Source organism: Emys orbicularis, chromosome 8, assembly GCF_028017835.1.
Source record: "Emys orbicularis isolate rEmyOrb1 chromosome 8, rEmyOrb1.hap1, whole genome shotgun sequence".
In the NCBI taxonomy this organism is placed as follows: domain Eukaryota; kingdom Metazoa; phylum Chordata; order Testudines; family Emydidae; genus Emys; species Emys orbicularis.
The window spans coordinates 62482312-62504368 of record NC_088690.1 but is presented as its reverse complement, the minus strand read 5'-3'; the positions used below and the strand labels follow the sequence as shown (position 1 = coordinate 62504368).

Sequence of the window (22057 nt, the reverse complement as noted above, 5' to 3'; positions counted from 1 at the left end):
CAAATACTCACCAGCAACCACACATCACTGAACAAAAACACTGACCCAGGAACCTATCCTTGTAACAAAGCGCGATGCCAACTCTGTCCACATATCTATTCAAGTGACATCATCATAGGGCCTAATCACATCAGTCATACCATCAGGGGCTCGTTCACCTGCACATCTACCAATGTGATATATGCCATTATGTGCCAGGAATGCCCCTCTGCCATGTACATTGGCCAAACCGGACAGTCTCTACGCAAAAGAATTAATGGACACAAATCTGACATCAGGAATCATAATACTCAAAAACCAGTGGGAGAACACTTTAACCTGTCTGGCCATTCTATGACAGACCTGTGGGTGGCTATCTTAAAACAGAAAAACTTCAAAAACAGACTCCAACGAGAGACTGCTGAGCTGGAATTGATATGCAAACTAGACACAATCAACACAGGATTAAATAAAGACTGGGAATGGCTGAGCCATTACAAACATTGAATCTATCTCCCCTTGTAAGTATTTTCACACTTGCTTCTTATCAAACTGTCTGTACTGAGCCATCTTGATTATCACTTGAAAAGTTTTTTTTTCCTCTTACTTAATTGGCCTCTCAGAGTTGGTAAGACAACTCCCACCTGTTCATGCTCTCTGTATGCGTGTGTATATATATCTCCTCAATATATGTTTCACTCTATATGCATCCGAAGAAGTGGGTTGTAGCCCACAAAAGCTTATGCTCTAATAAATTTGTTAGTCTCTAAGGTGCCACAAGTACTCCTGTTCTTTTTGCGGATACAGACTAACACGGCTGCTACTCTGAAACCTTCATTTTCTCGTATGCAATGCAGGGTCGATACTTGTTTCTCCAGACCTCGAACCTTCTCTTCCAATATGGAGACCAGCTTGCACTTTGTACAGACAAAGTCGCTTCTGTCCTGTGGAAGAAAGACAAACATGGCACAACCTGTGCAGGTTACAACAACTGAACACTCATCTTCCATATCACCTTCCTTCTAAGAGCTTCCTCAGCTGTTGCAGCAACTCACAGAAGCCCGCGAGATGGAAGGCTCAGTGGGCTCTCCCAGGCAAACTCCCTCTGTTAGCCTCTGCTGTTCGCCGCTCAGCTGGTTTGCTGCTGACTGCCTTTTTATACCAGTCAGGCCCACTCAAGGCCCACCTGGAACAAAGCACTCCCAATTCACACTGTTCAAACAAACCATCAAACAATCAAGCACATGGTGAAACTGACAAACTGTCCCCTGCAACAGACACTCAGATACTTACCAACACAGCCCCCCAATGCAGCACTTAGCGTACCTCCTCTCTGACAGATCTCAGGCAAACTCCCGCAGTTCGCTGCTCAGCTGGTTTGCTGCTGACTGCCTTTTTATACCAGTCAGGCCCACTCAAGGCCCACCTGGAACAAAGCACTCCCAATTCACACTCTTCAAACAAACCATCAAACAATCAAGCACATGGTGAAACTGACAAACTGTCCCCTGCAACAGACACTCAGATACTCACCAACACAGCCCCCCTAATGCAGCACTTAGCGTGCCTCCAACAGAGGCATTTAAAAATTAAGATGCAGATATGTACTAAAAACATAAGGTGTGTGTTTAGTGGTGGATGTACACTATATGCATATATCTCTTATAAATTTTAAGCTGTTTGACGTGTTCATGAACAAAAAAACTAGGTTCAAATATTGGGCCTGAAAATATTAGCACTTTTAAGAAATAGGTCTGGTCTGCGCACAAAATTTAGGTTGGCATAGCTATGGCACTCAAGGTGTGAAAAATCCACACCTCTTAGCGCTGTACCTCTGCATATCTAACTCCCAGTGTAGATGCAGGTAGGGTAATGGAAGAATGCTTCCATCGATCTAGCTACTGTTGCTCAGGGAGATGGTGTACGCACAGTGACAGAAAAACCCCTTCCATTGCTGAAGGCTGTGTCTACATAAGAACAGCCATATTGGGTCACATCAATGGTCCATCTAGCCCTGTATCCTGTCTTCTGACAGTGGCCAGTGCCAGGTGCTTCAGAGGGAATGAACAGAACAGGCAGTCATCAAGTGATCCATCCTCTGTTGTCCACTCCTAGCTTCTGGCAAACAGAGGCTAGGGACACTCAGAGAATGGTGTTGCATCCCTGACCAACTTGGCTAATAGCCATTGGTGGATCTATCCTCCAAGAACTTATCTGGTTCTTCTTTGAACCCTGTTATAGTCTTGGCCTTCACAACATCCCCTGGCAATGAGTTCCACAGGTTGGCTTTGCATTGTGTGAAGAAGTACTTCCTTTCGTTTGTTTTAAACCTGTTGCCTATTAATTTCAGCAGGTGACTCCTGGTTTTTGTGTTATGTGAAGGAAAAAATAACACTTCCTTATTCACTTTCTCCACACCAGTCAAGATTTTATAGACCTCTATCATCCCCTCTTAGTCATCTCTTTTCCAAGATGAAAAGTCCCAGTATTTTTAATCGCGCCTCGTACGGGAGCTGTTCCCTACCCCTAATAATTTTTGTTGCCCTTTTCTGTACCTTTTTCAATTCTACTAGATCTTTTTTGAGACGGGGGGAAACGGGGCCAAAACTGCATGCAGTATTCAAGGTGTGGGCGTACCATGGATTCATATAGAGGCATCATGTTTTCTGTCGTCTTATCTATACCTTTGCTAATGGTTCTTAATGTTCTGTTAGCTTTTTTGACTGCTGCTGCACACTGAGCGGATGTTTTCAGAGAACTATCCACAATGACTCCAAGATCTCCTCCTTAAGTGGTAACAGCTAGTTTAGACCCCATGATTTTGTATGTATAGTTGGGATTATGTTTTCTAATGTGTATTACATTGCATTTATCAACATTGAATTTCATCTGCCATTTTCTTACCCAGTCACCCAGTTTTGTGAGATCCCTTTGTATCTCTCCACAGTCCACTTTGGACTTAACTATCTTGAGTGATTTTTGTATGGTCTGTAAATTTTGCCACCTCACTGTTCACAAATGATCTGGAACAGGGGGTAAATATGTTGAACAGCACTGGTCCCAGGACAGATCCCTGGGGGACACTACTATTTACTTCTCTCGAGTCTGAAAACTGACCATTTATTCCTATCCTTTGTTTGCTGTCTTTTAACCAGTTACTGATCCATGAGAGGACTAGGGATGGATTATGACATTCAGAGGCCCCAAGCTACGTCAAGTGTAAAAGAATTTATTAATTTCACAGAAAGGACATTGTAAACAATACAATATAAAAAAATACAAAAAACAATACAGTAAATAATACCATTTACTAGAAGAGTTCTCAGGAAATTTTTCTTCTCTGTTGGGGCATCTAAATTGTGGAATTCCTTGTCTGAATATGCAATGAGACTCTTAGAGGATATTTTGTTAAAAGCTAGTGCTATTTTGTCTATGTTCTCACAGGTAAAGAAGAGAGGATATATAATTTTTTTTATACCATGAATAAGGAAAATTATCCTTCTTTTCATATGAATAAATGAAAAAAACATTTGATTAATTTTGTTAGGAAAATACGAAGTTTATCCAGACTATACATAAAATATATTTACAAATGTTTATTCAGATTTAATTTTCAATACAAAACAATGAATTGTTGGGATTTTTCTTTTGCCATACTATAAAAACACAATGTATTATGCATATGATATGATATTTATAAGTCTATATAAGAATTTTTACACCGCATACTACCTATAATAAAATATTATCTTGTGTGCTCCAAACCCACCTAGCAGAAAATCCCAGTCTTTTTTCTAGGCAGAAATCTCTCTTCACGTTCACTTCACTACCCTCTCTTCACGTTCACTTCCCCAGGACCACTAATTAATCTTGAGTAAACACCTTGGACACACAGAGTGACAACAAGCTATATGCATGAAAGAGAGAGAGAATTTACCGGAAAAAAAGACTGGTAATTTCTAGACAAGCATTGAGAAAGTGAGATAAACTTGCCTGTATTCAAGCAAATGTAATGAATATTATAGACTTTAATAGCTTTTAAATCATATGTGCACATAGTTTGAAATAACTTTCTCACCAAGTACTCAGAATATTTTGAGATATATATCTACCTTCACTTCTCTCAAAATCCTCTGTTTATCCTTTCCTCTGATATTTACTGTGAAGGTTCCCAAAACTGACGGAGGGAAGCCAACACAAATTTCTTCTCCTCCTCAAGATCCACTCAATCCAAGTCCATAAGACGTTCACCTGCAAACTCAGTCATGTGAAGTATGGACAGCGCATGAAGCAGAAAGTGGCATGCGCACTAAAATATTCAATTGTACGTATGTACAGATCAAAAGAAGAAAGAACACATTAACACTTCAGAAAACGAAGAAAAACAGGAACAAAGACACTATACAACTGAGCGTGCTGGACCATAAACAAAAGATGGCGGCCTTCCGGCTATTATCAGCCAAGGGGGACGGTATACATGATGTTACTCCTAGGAGAGTCCCATACGAGTATGAGCTTGGCAGGATTGCTTCACGACACTGCCGTCTCCGACCTTACATTTTCCCCAATTTTTATCAGCAGTGAGATTATTTATTTAAATAAATTATGAAGGCACGGTCAGAATTTTACCAGTAGCAGCTGGCCAACAAAACACTGCCTTAGGAGACTGATAGACTTACTAGTAGAAATACTAATTTTACAAGTGCAATTATAGTGGGTTCCCCCCGCCCCTGCAACCCTGGTCTCCCACTTGTCAATAATGAGCAATTAGTGAAGGATAAGGGTAGGGTAAAGGTATTTGTGTAGCCATATGTGTATATTTTTGTCACATTTTAATGAAAATGTATATATGTAGAGATAATCTTTTTCCCATATCTCCTTTATTTATCAACCGATTTTGATAAAATTTGAAATGGAGTCAGTTTTTTCTTTTTTAGAGGCTCCTCATATTGCGAGGTCCTGAGCTGTAGCTTATTTTTTGCCTTAATCCAGCACTGGAGAGGACCTTCTCTCTTAACCCATGCCTACTTTGCTTAAGAGCCTTTGGTGAGGAAGCTTGTGAAATGCTTTCTGATAATCCAGGTACTCTATCCACTGGATCACCCTTGTCCACTTGTGTGTTGACACCCTCAGAGAATTCTAATAGATCGGTGAGGCATGATTTCCCTTTACAAAGGCCTTGTGGACTGTTCCCCAACATATCATGTTCATCTATGTGTCTGATAATTCTGTTCTTTACTATAGTTTCTTCTAATTTGCTTGGTACTGAAGTTAGGCTTACAGGATCATCTTTGAAGCCTTTTAAAAAAATTGTGTTATATTAACTATCCTCTAGTTATCTGGTATAGAAGCTGATTTAAATAATAGGTTACATACCACAATTAGTAGTTCTGCATTTTCATATTTAAGTTCCTTCAGAATTCTTGGGTGAATACCGTCTTGTCCTGATGACTTATTACTGTTTAGTTGATCACTTTCTTCCAAAACCTCCTCTATTGACACCTCCATCTGACAGTTCCTCAGATTTGTCACCTAAAAAGAATGGTTCAGGTGTGGGAATCTCCCTCACATCTTCTGCAATGAAGACTGATGCAAAGAATTAGTCTAGTTTCTCCACAACAGCCTTCTCTTCCTTGAGTGCTCCTTTAGCACCTTGATCGTGTAGTGGCCCCACTGATTATTTGGCAGACTTCCTGCTTCTGATCTACTTAATTTTTTTGTTGTTGTTCTTGTGTTTTTGGCTAGTTGCTCTTCAAATTCTTTTTTGGCCTGCCTAATTATACATTGACTTTGACTTGCCAGAGTTTGTTCCCTTTTATTTTCTTCTTAACTTTCAATTTTTAAAGGATGCCTTTTTCCCTCTAACTGATTTTTATTTTATGATCTTTACTTCTGCTTTATGGTGTTACACTGGCATAGTTGCAATGATGTAGTTATGCAACTATAATGCCCATAGTGTAGACATGGCCTCAGTCCTCAGGCATACTGATTTTAACACTGAACAGTAAGCTGACAATATGTAGCTTCACAGCAGCAAATTAGTATGTGGTGCACATCACTTTAGCAAACTAGAAATTTGAATAACACTGCACGTATAAATACAGCAGGGTGACTCAAAAAATCAAACCACATTAAAAAGGCTCAGCTTAGTCATTACGAAAAGTCTGTTTTGTTTTTTGTTTTTTTGTGTGTGTCACCTTTTCTGTTTCATTATCCAGCACATTACTTTTCTTTGTTTTAAACAGAAAATTGGTATGGTTTTAGATATAGGTGGCCAAAAGCTAGAGTCAAATTGGCTGGCTGAGCCTTTTTGTTGGTCAGTTTAATTCTTCCATAAAATAGAATCTTTTTTTTCATAAATGGTATCTGTTGTGCTGTTAGGTAGGCAGAATATGGGTATGTGGGGGGATGGTGGAAAAAATATAGTGGAAAAATATTGTATTCTTTTTTTGAGTGGTATTTAGTACTACATAATTACAAGCTTCAGATGCAACAGTATTTTTGTCTATTTATAGCTTTAAAAGATTATTAGGAAAATATTACTTGTTTCAGGGGTAAGAAGAGAGGACCAGTCACTCTTAAAAATCCTCCAGAGTCATACAGTGCTTCTCGTGCTTCTCTAGAAGCTCCTGGGTTATTTTATTATTAAACAGCCTACAAAGGATTTTTAAAGGGTTATACCCTATTTTGGTACTTTACTGTGCGTGTTGTGTGGAACGTGATATATGTGTGTGTGTGTGTGTGTTTTGTGTGGACTTTAAAACAAAAAAAGCTGAGAAATTTTTTTTAGAAATACTAGGAGTGTTTGACTTCAGCTTCTGGTTTTGTTGGAGGACTTTTAGGGTAATTGTCAAATTTGTTGGGAGGTTTCAGGTGTTTGCTTTAAATATAGGGTGACCAGACGTCCCGATTTTATCGGGACTGTCCCGATATTTCCTTGTTTGTCCTGCGTCCCGACCGATGTGCGGCCTTAAACTTACATCTCATAGACCAGGGGTTCTCAACCTTTTTGTTTCCAAGGCATGCCCTCCCCCGCAACATTCTATAAAAACTCCATGGCCCGCCTGTGCCATAACTCTTTTTCTGCCTATAAAAAACAATTCCAGTGTTAGTCCCTATGCCATAGAGGGTCCCGCAAAGCTCAGTTGCTCAGGCTTTGGCTTTGGCTTCAGCCTCAGCGGCGGGGCAGTGAGGCCCCCGTGAGTCTGATGCTGGCCCTGCTTGGCGGCCCCCCTGAAACCTGTTAATGGCCCCCTGGTTGCGAACCACTGCCATAGACAATATTTGCTCTTTTTAATGTAGTTCATGAAAGCTGAGCTTTAGCTATAACTGCTAGAGGATTGCAGGGGAAAGAAGAGCAGGATATGACAGCATCTAGGATATCCAGAGATCTGAACTAAATCGGGGGAAGGGGGAAGAGAAAAAGGATGATACTGTATTTAGCAAAGTCAAGTAACAATGGAAACAGGTATCTGCTACTACCATTTAATAATCATTTCTCTCCTTTCCCTGTGTTAGAAAATACATATTTTTAGTAGGGCTGTCAAGCGATTAAAAAAAATAATCTCACGATTAATTGCACTGTTAAACAATAGAATACTATTTAAATATTTTTGGATTTTTTCTACATTTTCAAATATGTTGATTTCAATTGGAACACAGAATACAAAGTGTACAGTGCTCACTTTATATTTATTTTTGATTGCAAGTATTTGCACTGTAAGAAAACAAAAGAAATAGTATTTTTTCAGTTCACCTAATACAAGTACTTTAGTGCAATCTCTTTATCATGACAGTTGGACTTACAAATGTAGAATCATGTACAAAAAATAACTGCATTGAAAAATAAAACAATGTAAAATTTTACAGCCTGCAAGTCCACTCAGTCCTACTCCTTGTGAAGCCAATCGCTCAGACAAACAAGTTTGTTTACATTTGCAGGAGATAATGCTGCCCACTTCTTGTTTACAATGTCACCTGAAAGTGAGAACAGGCATTTACATGCACTGTTGTAGCCAGCATCGCAAGATATTTACCTGCCAGATGTGTTAAAGATTGATATGTTTCTTCATGCTTCAACCACCATTCCAGGGGACATGCAGATGACTGGTTCTGCTCGATAACAATCCAAAGCAGTGCGGACTGACGCATGTTCATTTTCATTATCATTATCTCAGTCAGATGCCACCAGCAGAAGGTTGATTTTCTTTTTTGGTGGTTCAGGTTCTGTAGTTTCTGCATCGGAGTGTTGCTCTTTTAAGACTTCTGAAGGCATGCTCCACACCTCGTCCTTCTCGGATTTTGGACGGCACTTCAGATTCTTAAACCTTGGGTCGAGTGCTGTAGTTATCTTTAGAAATCTCACATTGGTACCTTCTTTGCGTTTTGTGAAATCTGCAGTGAAATTGTTCTTAAAATGAACATGTGCTGGCTCATCATCCGAGACTGCTATAAAATGAATTATGTTGCAGAATGTGGGTAAAACAGAGCAGGGGACATACAAGTCTACCCCAAGGAGTTGAGTCACATATTTATTTAGCAAATTTTTTAAATGAGGGTCATCAGCATGGAAGCATGTCTTTTGGAATGGTGGTTGTAGGCTCTGAAGTTTTATATTGTTTTGTTTTTGAGTGCAGTTTCTATTTCTTTTGTTTATCATTTTTACAGTGCAAATATTTGTAATAAAAATAATATACACTTTAATTTTTTAATCACGACATTTTTTTTGTTAGTCACGTGAGTTAACTGCGATTAATTGACAGTGCAAATTTTTAGAAAGTTTAAAACTTTTTTTAGAGATTGTGTGCTTTATAGATTTGTTATAATTGTAATTGACCAATCTTCCATCCTCCAGAGGAGAGGGATCTTTAAAGAAATTGAAACTCCTTGTCAAGTATTATCCCATAGCATAAATGCAGGTGAAAACAACACCTTGTTATATGGGAAAATTATTTACAGAGGACATGAAGTGATTTCAGGAAAGGCGGGTGGTTCAACTATAAACTAGCTGCAAAGACAATATATTAAAAAAAACAAAAAACAAAAAAACCTTAACTCCATAGAAATGAGGGGAATTGGTAATTCAGAAGGTGAATCAAGACAGAGGCTTGCTCTCATTGGCCAAAGTAGCAATGATTTACTGGTATTCTAGAGCTGTTTCATTAGCATCTTCTATCCCAAAGGGACAGTCTTGTTTTCCCTCACAATCCAGAGTCTCTATACCAGGCAACATGAGTCATAGGATATTGACTTTCACAGATACATGTTCAAGTTCAAGCAGTCCTCTACTACAATCTAAGAAGTTTTCAGCTTGGAATTGTTACTCAGAATGGAAGAGATTTTTTTGGCATGAGATTGTGAGAAGGGCCTGTCACCTGATTCTGCATTAGTGTTCTCCATCTTCTCTCACTAGATTTATTGCAGTTCCTGGGGAAAAGTGCAAGAGGGATTAAGTGGATAAGGTCCTGTATTGAAACTTTTATGACATAGCTAAAATTCCCATATCTGCGGGTCTTAGGGCTCACTTAATTAGAGCTACAGTTGCTTTCATGGCTTGAGTTAAACATATCCCTGTTATAGAAATATGCAGAATAGCTGTGTGGTGGTCAGTAAGTGCATTTACTGTACATTAGCCTCTGGACTTAACATCCTGCTCTGATGCTGGATTGAGGAGAGCAATGTTCGTTTCTGGTTTAACTAAGAATTCCTCAGCCCACCTTCTCATCTGGCCAGTTCCGCTCATTAATCTCCTTTTTGAGTGGAAGTGCACAGAGTCCCTTGAACAAGTAAGAGGTTACTGGTAACTCTGGTTCCTTGGGAGTTGCTGCTGTATTCACACTCTCCACCCACCCTCCCCTTTGCCTCTGAATTCCTATATACCTTGCACTCTGAGGTTTAGGTGAGGAAACAGAAGCAGTTAAGGACTGCACTTTCCTTATGATCTCGGGTGCCAATTGTTCAGCAGCATAAGATGGAGCTCATGTAGCCCCAACGGATATAGCTTTTCAGAAAGTTCCTGGAATTCAGATGCCAGGAGCCACCTTTCCCAAGAATACGTATAAGTACAAGGTAGCTCTTCAAGAATCACAGTTACTGGTAAGAAACTCTTTTTTTCGTTTTCTTTTTATTACACTTTCATTTTGTGATCAGTTGGCAAAACTATTGAGTTTACATGATCTACTTGAATACAAAATAGGTCAGCTTTACTAAGCAAGAGTTTGCCTGTCCTGCCCTGGTTAGCTTTGATGAGAAACATGCACATTAGGAGCTTGCTTTTGGTTGCTCTGAGAGCACAGGAAACTTACTTCCTGTTAGAAACTGTTAGTGTTTTATATTGAATCATTTCTATTTCAAGAAAGGAGCAATGAGGTTAATTTCTTCTCATTCTGCTGTGGTTTTCTTTTTAGTTCATAGCACTAACATGAAAAGCTGTTTGGATCCATAAGGCACTACTGCAATACAGTCAACATCAGGGCCCCATTGTGCTAGGCACTGTACAAATGCATAGTAAGAGACTGTCCCTTTCCCAAAGAGCTTATGCTCTTAAGTACACAACACAGAAAAAGGATTGGAGAATTGGAAGCCGCATATGAGCAAGAATTGGAAACCGAGGCCCCGAAAGACTAAGTATCTGGCCCCAAATCACACAGGAAATCTGTGGAGGAGACAGGTAGCAATTTAATTCACATCTCCTGAGTCCAGTCCATTGCCTTAACCATCCTATCTTCTACATTGTCAGCACAATTCTTAAGACTTTCCCAATGTAGATTGTTGCATGTGGTCTTTCCATTTTATCTAGTTTTAAAATAGGACACATTTAATTTTTGTGAAGTCCCAAATATGTAATCCTCTTCAAATTTAAAAACAGGACTCAGTTTTGGAGTTGAAAATGTGACCTATTTGGCAAAAAATCCATTTGGGCAATGTTTTCTGCATTCCTAGGAAGTATATTACTAGTTTATGTAATGCTAAATAGTTTAAACAAAAAATGCACTGTGTGGTTTTTCTAGGGGTTTCTGCACCAGCATGTGTACTGTATCTCTGATCAAGGCTTGATAAAATAAATTTGCCCATGGGAGTGAGTGTGGCTGCCTGAGCCATTATCTTATGTAGAATTTAAATTTTTACAGTAAATATAAAGCTCTAATCTGTACAGATGTGGAGAGAACTTTCCAAATGTAAAGCGGTATACTATTGTCTTTCTGAGTCTGCAGTCAGACTGCTCCAGTGCCTCTGCTGCTGTCAGTAACTTTGATAGCAACAACAGTGAATTTAACAAGACTGTGGTCCGCGTAAGTGCTCTTATTCAGAATTTAGTAAGGAGGATGTCAATCAACAAGAATTGTCCTCATCCATAGGTGTAATTTGGGGTCATTCATATGGAAAGTGGACCTACAAAATGGAGGTTGGGGGAGGCATAGAATAATAGAGAATTCTTCTCTTAGATTTTGAGTCCAGTTGCTGACATCCATCATATTCCATTACCCAAAAGTGGAAACCAATACTTCCTGGGCTCTAGGAGTGCCTCTCTCCTAGGAAGCTGCTTCCCTATCATTACTGCAGCCATATATGTTCCAGGGAAGAGAGTTTCTAGAGCAGCATTGTGATTGTATTGTGGGTTATAACCTGTCAAACTTGAACTTGTGATATTTAGATTTAGTTTAGAACATATAAACCTGTCTGTCTGTCTGCCACATCATAACTTTGACCTTGTTCCATTAAACCAAACACATTAACGTTTCTGACATTTTAAATTGCTACGATTTAGGAAGGGAAGAATTTAAATTCAAAACTGCTGGTAGTGAGAGAGATAGGGGAAGGTGCTAATATACAAGAGTAAAACTAGCTACCAAAGAGAGAGTCCTCATAAACTTCTGTTGTCTAGAAGCGACTAGAAAGTCAGTAGGAAATGTGTCTGTTTTCTTTTGGTAATAAAAAAGCATGTTACATCATTACATTACTGTCTGTGTGCGGCCCCTGCCCCAAAAGATAGTCAGTTGCCTCATAAAGATCTTTTAATCTGAATGGATCACTTGACAGGTTTTACTAGATTATTACTAAGTCACTTCATAAGTGTTCAAATGTATGATGTATCAACATCCAAATATTTATTATGTGGTATATGTGAATATTTTTTCTTATAGGCAGCTCATTTAAAAAAAATTGGGGTAACTTTTAAATTTGGTGTACATTTTGGGAGTGTTTATCATGTCTTTAGGCAGTCGTTCTAATACTTGTGCTATTTGCTCTGGAATGTGACTCAAGTTGATAATTCTTAGTACCTGGTGGCTAATTTGTACAAGGTATGGGAAGCTAATTTGGCTTGTGGATGGTGTCATACTAATTTTTGTGTACAAAACCTTTGCTATCAAAATAGCACATGACTAGAATGGGCTAAAGAGATGAGAAATCAAATTACTTCTGTGGTTCATTCATGCATTTCAGCATCAGAAAAGGTACAACTGAGTAGCATGTTCATTCTGCAACTGGTACTCTGGGGACGCCATTTTTACTTTTGTACCTCAGTGCCATCTGTCCTCACAGCACAAGACAAAAGTACTGACACCCATTTCTGTTCTATATTGTGGTACTAAAAGGTGCTGAATGACTGTCCATCTGTCTCTGAGATGAGACTGCTAAAGTTACTCTTGTGACAGAGCAGAAATTCTATATTAGAATACAAATGCTGCTATAAAGTTGCTGTTTGCCATATGACAATATATCAAAGCTCTTTAGCATCTAAAAGAGGGTATCTTGAAAAGACACCAGGCCTAGATTTTAATCTGAAATTACCCTCACATTCAGGCTGTGTCAAAATCTTTGAGTCTTTTTGCATAACATATCTAAGATATGACCACGGCTGTCCCTACCAATTATGGTGCCCTACGCAGCCCAAGCACCTGCTCCCCCCCTCCTCCCTCCCATGGAGGGTCTGGGCTGAGCTCAAGGCCTGCGGGGTTGGGGAGGCAGGAGTTGTGGAGCGCCGCTTTGGCTACAACCTTATATATTCTGGATTTTTTTTTCTTCAACAGCAAATATTTTAACAAAACAAGCATATGAATTTTTGAATTTAGTTAAACATTCAAGTTTTTTAAAATCAGGTTTGTTTTGTTTGTTTTTAACTAAAATAGTTAAATGAGTTTTTAAGAAAAACAAAAAACAAAAATTAAATTGACTGTGTCAGCCAGGTCAACATGAGGAACTTAAAATGTTGGCTTCTGCAGCTAACTCAGTCGTCTTCACCTTCATTTTCCTGTTTGTTCATAATCTGGAAAAGAAAAACAAGCTTTCCTGCTTTTTCAGGTCCCAAACGATTTCTCAATTTGGAATGAATTGGTCCAAAGGAAGAAAATATTCTTTTCTGCATGGGCAGAAGTAGCCACTGCTGTTAAGTGAGATTATCACTTCAACAGTCTCTGAATCCAAGGGCTTACGTGACTTCCACCAGTTCACTGGTGTGACTTTCTTTAAAACATCATCAGCAAACATATATTTCTTGAATGGGTCACCCTTAGCTCTGAAGTTTATTATAGTTGGCATTACGGAGGGATGTGTGATGGGTTGGGTCACGGAGACCCCCTTGGAACTGTCACCTTGTCAAGGCTGCTTCCCCACTCTGAACTTTAGGGTACAAATGTGGGGGCCTGCATGAAAACTTCTAAGCTTAACTACCAGCTTAGATCTGGTCCGCTGCCACCATTCCCAAAGCTAATTCCCTTCCCTGGGAAGCCTTGAGAAACTTTTCACCAATTCCCTGGTGAATACAGATCCAAACCCCTTGGATCTTAAAACAAGGAGAAATTAACCATCCCCCCCCTCCTTCCTCCCACCAACTCCTGGTGGATCAAGATCCAACCCCCTTGGATCTAAAAACAAGGAAAAATCAATCAGGTTCTTAAAAAGAAGGCTTTTAATTAAAGAAAAAGGTAAAAATCATCTCTGTAAAATCAGGATGGAAAATAACTTTACAGGGTAATCAAACTTAAAGAGCTCAGAGGACCCCCCTCTAGCCTTAGGTTCAAAGTACAGCAAACAGAGATAAACACTCTAGTAAAAGGAACATTTACAAGTTGAGAAAACAAAGATAAACTAACACGCCTTGCCTGGCTGTTTACTTACAAGTTTGAAATATGAGAGACTTGTTCAGAAAGATGTGGAGAACCTGGATTGATGTCTGGTCCCTCTCAGTCCCAAGAGCGAACAACCCCCAAAACAAAGAGCACAAACAAAAGCCTTCCCCGCCCCCAAGATTTGAAAGTATCTTGTCCCCTTATTGGTCCTTTGGGTCAGGTGTCAGCCAGGTTACCTGAGCTTCTTAACCCTTTACAGGTAAAAGGATTTTGGAGTCTCTGGCCAGGAGGGATTTTATAGCACTGTACACAGGAGAGCTGTTACCCTTCCCTTTATAGTTATGACACACCTGATGCGCTGAGACTACCTCTGAGCCCATTTTCTCTGCCAGTTTGGGCCTCCAGAACCCTGCCTTGTTGAGCCAGACACGCCAGTCTGTTCCAACACAGAGCCAGGGTCTGAACCATGTGCCCCAAAGCTGCAGATTTAACTGAAAACAGCTTAAGAAGTGCTCTTGTCTCCAGCACCCAGACACCCAGCTCCAATGGGATCCAAACCCCAAATGAATCCGTTTTACTCTGTATAAAGCGTATACAGGGTAAACTCATAAATTGTCCGCACTCTATAACACTGATAGAGAGATATGCACAGCTGTTTGCTCCCCCAAGTATTACTTACTTACTCTGGGTTAATTAATAAGCAAAAGTGATTTTATTAAATATAAAACGTAGTATTTAAGTGGTTCCAAGTAATAACAGACAAAATAAAGTAAGTTACCAAGCAAAATAAAACAAAACATGCAAGTCTAAGCCTAATACATTAAGAAACTGATTACAGATAAAATCTCACTCTCAGAGATATTTCAATAAGCTTCTTTCACAGACTGGACTCCTTCCTAGTCTGGGCCCAATCCTTTCCCCGGTACAGTTCTTGTTAGCTCCAGCTCAGGTGGTAACTAGGGGATTTCTCATGATTGGAACCCACTTTGTTCTGTTCCACCTCCTTATATAGCTTTGGGACAAGGCGGGAATCTTTTATCTCTCTGGGTCGCCACCCCTCCTTCTAAATGGAAAAGCACCAGCTTTAAGATGGATTCCAGTACCACGTGACATGGTCACATGTCCTGTGAGACCCCAAGCCTTCATTCTTCCTTGCCTGACTCACAGCAAGGCTTGCAAGTAAACAGAGCCATTTATAACTAATTGCCCTAGTTGATGGGAGCCATCAAGATTCCAAACGACCATTAATGGCCTGCACTTTGCATAATTACAATAGGACCTTAGAGTTATATTTTATATTTCTAGTTTCAGATAGAAGAATGATACATTTATACAAATAGGATGACCACACTTAGTAGATTATAAGCTTTGTAATGATACCTTACTAGAGACTTTTTGCATGAAGCATATTCCAGTTACATTATATTCACACTCATTAGCATATGTTCATAAAATCATATGGATTGCAACGTCACAGGATGATTGCTGGACGTCCATGTCATAGCCAACTCCTCTTCTTCAGCAGTTAAGGTTTAACCTTGGTACCGAGTATTGAGAATATTTTCAAGAAAATGAGCTGGAGATAGCGCTTGTCCCATTCGTTTTTTTAATGCTTGTAATTTAACTCTGTCGTTGCATATTGCTCTTTTTAAGATCTCACTCAGTTCCTTCCAAATTTCAACAGCGTCAGCAATAAAACAGCTATTTCCCTGCATTTTGTTCAAGGCTACAGAAATAGGCTTCAGGGTACTCCGCATGTGTTCAACATTTCGCTTAAGCCCAATGTTGAGAACTTTGGCTGTGACAGTGCCATCTATTTTTTCACCATTTTGTTCACAAATGGTCATCAGGTTAGGCCAGTTCTTGATATAGTGCTCAAAACAGTCCACTACTGAGTTCCATCACACGTCTTGTGGGAGAGTTAGCTTGGTTCCTCCCACTTTTTTCAGAGCAGCTGCTGCTGCAAAGTGGTTGTTAGGGAAGTATTTTGCAATTTCAACAACATTAGCCTTTATTTCTGGAACACCGAAGTCTTTGGCTAGGAGGTGCATCAAATGAGCGTCGCAACCGTATGTTATTAGCTTGGGACTCTCTTCTAAATAATTTCTTCTCATCTTGGATATGTTTGCAGCATTGTCTGTGACCAAGCCGCACACTAGACATTTGAATTTTTTTTCAGAGTTTGTTATAGCTTTTACTGCTACTTCTTGTAAGTATTCTGCTGTGTGTGCATTTCCTGTTGTATCAATTGTTTCTGTAAGGAAGTTATTCCCTTCTTTTGTTGTCACACAAGCACATACAACAGGATCATTGTGGACATTGCTCCACCCATCAAGACTCAGGTTAACAATTTTACCCTCTAGACCTTTTGCACACTGCTCAATTTCTCTTTTATACACTTTATCCAGCAATTTGCCTGCGTCATCTACTCTGTTGGGTGGACTGTATCCTGGTCTTAATGACTGAACCATGTTAATGAAGTGTGGGTTCTCAATCATACGGAAAGGAGAGTTTGTTGCATAAATAAACCAGGCAATTTTTTCATCAATTACCTCTTTTTGTAATCTGCTGGTTCTTATCACAAACTTATCTATGGTTGTTTCTGGATGATGGAGATATTTTTTCTTTTTGCTATAGGTGATACACTGTGGCTATGTGACATACATGGTGTGACTGAAACACTATCATTGGCAGATAACTCTGAAAATATAGAAAATGATGGTGATCTTGAAGGTGGATAGTCTTCAGAATCCTGTATGTTGAGGATGGATTCTCCTAAACAAAATAAGTCAATGCAGTTATTTAATTACACCTCTCTCCCCAATGCTGTCCTTGGGAGCCAAAAAATCTTACCGCGTTATAGGTGAAACCGCGTAATATCGAACTTGCTTTGATCCACTGGAGCGTGCAGCCCCGCCCCCCCCGGAGCACTGCTTTACCGCGTTATATCTGAATTCGTGTTATATCGGGTCGCGTTATATCGGAGTAGAGGTGTTTTACCACCATACTGCTGATTTAGTTTACTCATTGCATTCACTGACCCTCATTACTACTTTAAAGGTGAAATTGTAAAAGGAAGGATCTGCCTATTTCAGCTTTTTTTTTTTTTTTTTTTTTTTTATATCACAACTACATCTATAGAGCAGGGGTTCTCAAACTGGGGGTCGGGTCCCCTCAGGGGGTCACGAGGTTATTACATGGGGGGTCGCGAGCTGTCAGCCTCTACCCCAAACCCTGCTTTGCCTCTAGCATTTATAATGGTGTTAAATAGAAAAAAAAAGAAGTGTTGTTAATTTATAAGGGGGGTCGCACTCAGAGGCTTGCTATGTGAAAGGGGTCACCAGTACAAAAGTTTGAGAACCACTGCCATAGAGTAACAACTATATTTTTTGCTCAAACATGAGAATTCAAGAATAGTCCATAAGGAAGACAGGCAGTCGTTAAGAAAAGTATGAAATAAAAAGTTTACCAACCTGAAGATCCTGCATGTTCAGACATGTTCCTTTCATCATCTTCAATGCAGCTTCCTCCTGAGAAGGAACACTTCTCATGATGTTGTTTCATTCGGGCAACCAGGCCTTGCATTGCTTGTTGCACTGTTTGCATTATGCACACATGCCAGTCTTACCCACAGGTAGAGTAACTTCATTAAAATATTCCCAAACTGGGTCTCTTTTATGGCCTGCTGTCATTATAGGTTTTCTCTTCTAGTGAGATAATGGTATGGTAGATCTCAAATCAATGAAGACTATGCTCAGAAAGCCCTCAAGATTTCTGGAATATGCTGCTCAAACAGTTTCGTTTTTGTTTCTACTGCCTGTCCCTCCCTTCTCACATTTATCTCCAGACTTCTTCTCCTCGTCCAGATCTATTCCGCCCCCAACGATCTTCTATTCATTGATCTTTTTGAAACTTTGCACTTTAGAGAGAGGTAAGGGATTGACTCTGTGTACACAAATTTGCAGAGGGACAATAGGCTTGAGGTCTGTTATTTCTCACCTCTAGGGTTACCATATTTCCATAATCAAAAAAGAGGACTGGGGGGGAGGAGCTCCGCCCCTGCCCCACCCCACCCCCATCCACTCCCTCCCACTTCCCACCCCGACTGCCCCCCTCAGAACCCCCAACTCCCCCCTGCTCCTTGTCCCCTGACTGCCCCCTCCTGAGAACCCCCCACCCTAACTGCCCCCCTAGGACCCTACCTGTCCCCTGACTGCCTCGACCCTTATCCACACCCTCACCCCATATTCACATCCCTGCCCCCAGACAGACCCCCGGGACTCCCATGCCCTATCCAATTGCTCCCCGCCCCCTGACAGGACCTCCAGAACTCCCGACCCATCCAACCCTCCCTCCCTCCTCCCTCCCCCCCCCCCCCGTCCCCTGACCAGGGCCGGCTTTAACAAATGCCCAGGAATCAGGCTGCGCTCCGGCTGGAGCTCCGGCCGGGGTCGCGGGTCTTGGGGCCGAGCCAGAGGTGCCGGGCCGGAGCCGCTGGGGCCGGGGCCAGCGCGCTCGGCCGGAACCAGGGCCGCCGGGCTGGAGCCTCTGGGGCCGGGGCCGGTGCGCTTGGCCGGAACCGGGTCCGCCGCCATGGGGCCAGAGCTGGGCCGGGGCCGGCACGCTCGGCCGGAACCGGGGCCGCCGCCCTGGGGCCCGAGCCGCTGAGGCTGGGGCCAGCGCGCGCGGCCGGAACCGGGGCCGCCGCCCTGGGGCCCGAGCCGGGGCCGGAGCCGCTGAGGCTGGGGCCAGCGCGCTCGGCCGGAACTGGGTCCGCCGCCATGGGGCCAGAGCTGGGCCGGGGCCGGCACGCTCGGCCGGAACTGAGGCCCGGGCCGGGGCCGGCACGTTCGGCCTGAACCGGGGCCGCCGCCCTGGGGCCCGAGCCGGGGCCGGAGCCGCTGGGGCCGGGCCGGGGGTGCTCGGCCGGTGCCCCGGTGCCCGAGCTGAGCCGAGCCCGGCCGGGGCCGGAGGGAGCCGCGCCGCGCCTCCCTGGAGCCATTCTCCTCGCGTTCCCCCCTCGCCCCAGCTTACCTGCTGCTGCTGCCTGCCTGCTCCTGCATCTTTTCAGGCTTCCCACGAACATCTGATTCGCGGGAAGCAGGGGAGGGGGAGGAGCAGGGGGGCGGAGCGTTGAGGGGAGGGGAGGAGGGGGAAGACTGCTGCCGGGCCGGACGGCATGCTAAGGCTGCAGGGGATGGGGAGAGCCGGGAAGGGGCTTTGGCTGCCAAGTAGTGCTTGGCTGCCGCTTTTCGATCTATAAATAGCCGACCGGGGGAAATCCCGGACATTTTTAGATTTTTAGAAATCCCCCCCGGACAGCTATTTATAGATCGAAAAGCCGGACATGTCCGGGGAAATCTGGACGTATGGTAGCCCTACTCCGCTCTCTATTATTTATTTATTTAAAAACATTTTTGCTGTTAACAAGCATGTTATCTCTGGAGACACAAATCCACAGTTTGAGAACTGCAAAACTAAGTATCTCGGATGGTATCTTCTAGACTGAGCACTGAATCCCATTGGGTAGATAGAAAGATTAACCTAAATAATCTATACAGAAGCCCCTGAAACCCCATAAAATTGGGTCCCTAATCCATGAACTATTGGAACTCATTTACAAAACTTTTCTTAACCATTACATGAATATATTGTCTCATACTATAGAATTAGAATTTATCATCCCTATTCCATGATGAGATATCTTTGAGCTATAATGTATCTTAATTAAAACTATCTTTAGATAAGTTTTTTCCTCAAAAAGCATTTTATCAAAAAAATCCAATTTAAATAAAAAAATCTGTTTTTTTTTTAAATCATTGACTTTTATCCACCCTGTCAGTTGAACACAGTGTTTTATTGATATATTTACCATTTTAAGCAAGTTTGAAGCCTACCAGTGCCTTTAATCATTATAATAAAATTAATAGAAATTGCAGTTTGTATTTGTCTGCCTTCGAATGTAATCTACAACTTTGCTGCATACAGTACAGAACTGCACATTATCATTAAATGTTGTCCTTGCCAAACTCAGTGACATGGTTTTAGGGGCTTAAAGTTTTTGGCGTCTTTTCATAACTTTAATTACTCACGTCTGGAGGCTGAAGTGAAATTTGAAATGCATTAAAACAGGAACCCCTATATAACGTTGAAAAAACCTCTATACGCTGGAAGCAGTTATTGGAGTATGTTTAGCTATGTACATTTTAAAGTGCATTCAAAAATCAACTACAAGAGGGGGAGGTTGTGCACACTGGTACTTTCAGTAAAATTTAGTTAACAGTTAATGTTTTTATTTCTTCACAAAATGTAAAAACTAAAGTTCTTTGCAAAAATGCAAATTTCATGTTTGTCCGTGGCAAATGGATTTCTAGGATCCCTGCTGATCAGTGTTACCTCATTTCTTGTGCTCCCCTGCCTTTATCCACCTGTTGTCTCTTGTCTTATACTTAGATTGCAAGTTCAAAGGGGAAGGAGTGTCTCTTTGTTTTGTGTTTTGTACAGCAGAACTGGGGCTTCTACATTGTACCTCAGTACGAATAACAAATAACATTGAAGTTAATCAAATAGCAACTTTGTCTAAGGAAAACAATCTTACAGGATAACATTTCTTGAGGAGACAGATTGTTTTTACTGGACATTTGTGTTCCAGAAAGACTTGATTTGCTGGTAGAATTCCGATTACTTAATAATCAATGGTAGGTTTCAGAGTAGCAGCCGTGTTAGTCTGTATCCGCAAAAAGAACAGGAGTACTTATGGCACCTTAGAGACTAACAAATTTATTTGAGCATAAGCTTTCGAAGAAGAAGTGGGCTGTAGCCCATGAAAGCTTATGCTCAAATTTGTTAGTCTCTAAGGTACCACAAGTACTCCTGTTCTTTTTAATAATCAATGTAGCACAATCCTCTTATAGTGTAGTCCTGTCCTCCCCATTTCCCTTCACTAAGCATATGCAAAAATTCACTAAGTGGAGTTTCACTATAATGAAATGAGGCCTACTTGGCAAAATATCCTCCCGCCTCCCCACCAAATATATTTGGAGTAGTGGTAAGGCCTCGTCTTATTCCCTGTAGCTTTGGGGCCTTTATCAGCAGTGTTTGCATGGGACCCTTTACAAAAGCCCAATCTACTTCCTAAGGGAGTAGCATCAAAAATATTGCGAGGCATACTTATGGTTCCTCACCATCATGGGGGTAGTGGCAATTTCTCCTCCCAGCTTTTCAGCCAAGCCTTGTCGATATTAAAATATTTTGTCTTGCAGCAATGGTGCAACTATGGGTGCTAGCAACAGTAGGAGTTCTAATGTAGACAAGGGTTGAGCATATTTGTAATGGTGATTAATTGCTGCATTCAAAGAAGGCGGCAATGAAATTTTATTCTAAAGTGAATCTTCAGTGAAAATCAGAGCAGTTCAAATCCCCTGAAGTGCATTGAAGCACTTTCAGTCCACTTCATTTTAACAGGAATTTCTCTATAATAGAGTAATATAGTAAGTGAGCTCCAAGCACTTCTATAGCATGTTATATTTTCAAAGCATTGTACAGACATTAATTGTTGTAGTTAGTGTAATAATCACTTCGCTGCACTTTCCTCCCTGTGTCTTTATTCTCATGTATTTCCAATGTGGTGCTGGAAGGGATTATTCCTTTACCAGTAAGTGAGAGAACAATTTTTAAACTCTGGAACAAAGCTTATTGCAACAGTGAATCTCTAAACTAGGCTTGGGTGGAGCTCACATTACATCATTCTTCTGAAAATATTTCTTAAATATGTGGGTGTTTGAAAGAGCACAGGTATAGCTAAAACTTTAACCCCAGCTAGTAATCTCTACCAAGGTACTTGCAACTTGAGGACAATGGCTTCGCTGGAAGCACGGCCTTCTGACAAGAGTATACTGTATAAAATCTGTATAAATCAGTCCCTGGATAGAATGGAGTTGTGCAGTGATTCCAAGATTTCTGTTTATAATGTCTGTAAGCCCAGGGGAAGTGAAATTTTCAAGGTCATA

At 41.2% G+C, this 22057-nt stretch overlaps 1 protein-coding gene across 1 annotated transcript in view; it reads left to right on the top strand.

The window, feature by feature from the left end:
- Positions 1–22057, top strand: part of RABGAP1L (RAB GTPase activating protein 1 like) — a 525385-nt gene that overhangs the window by 61440 nt on the left and 441888 nt on the right. The window lies entirely within an intron of this gene.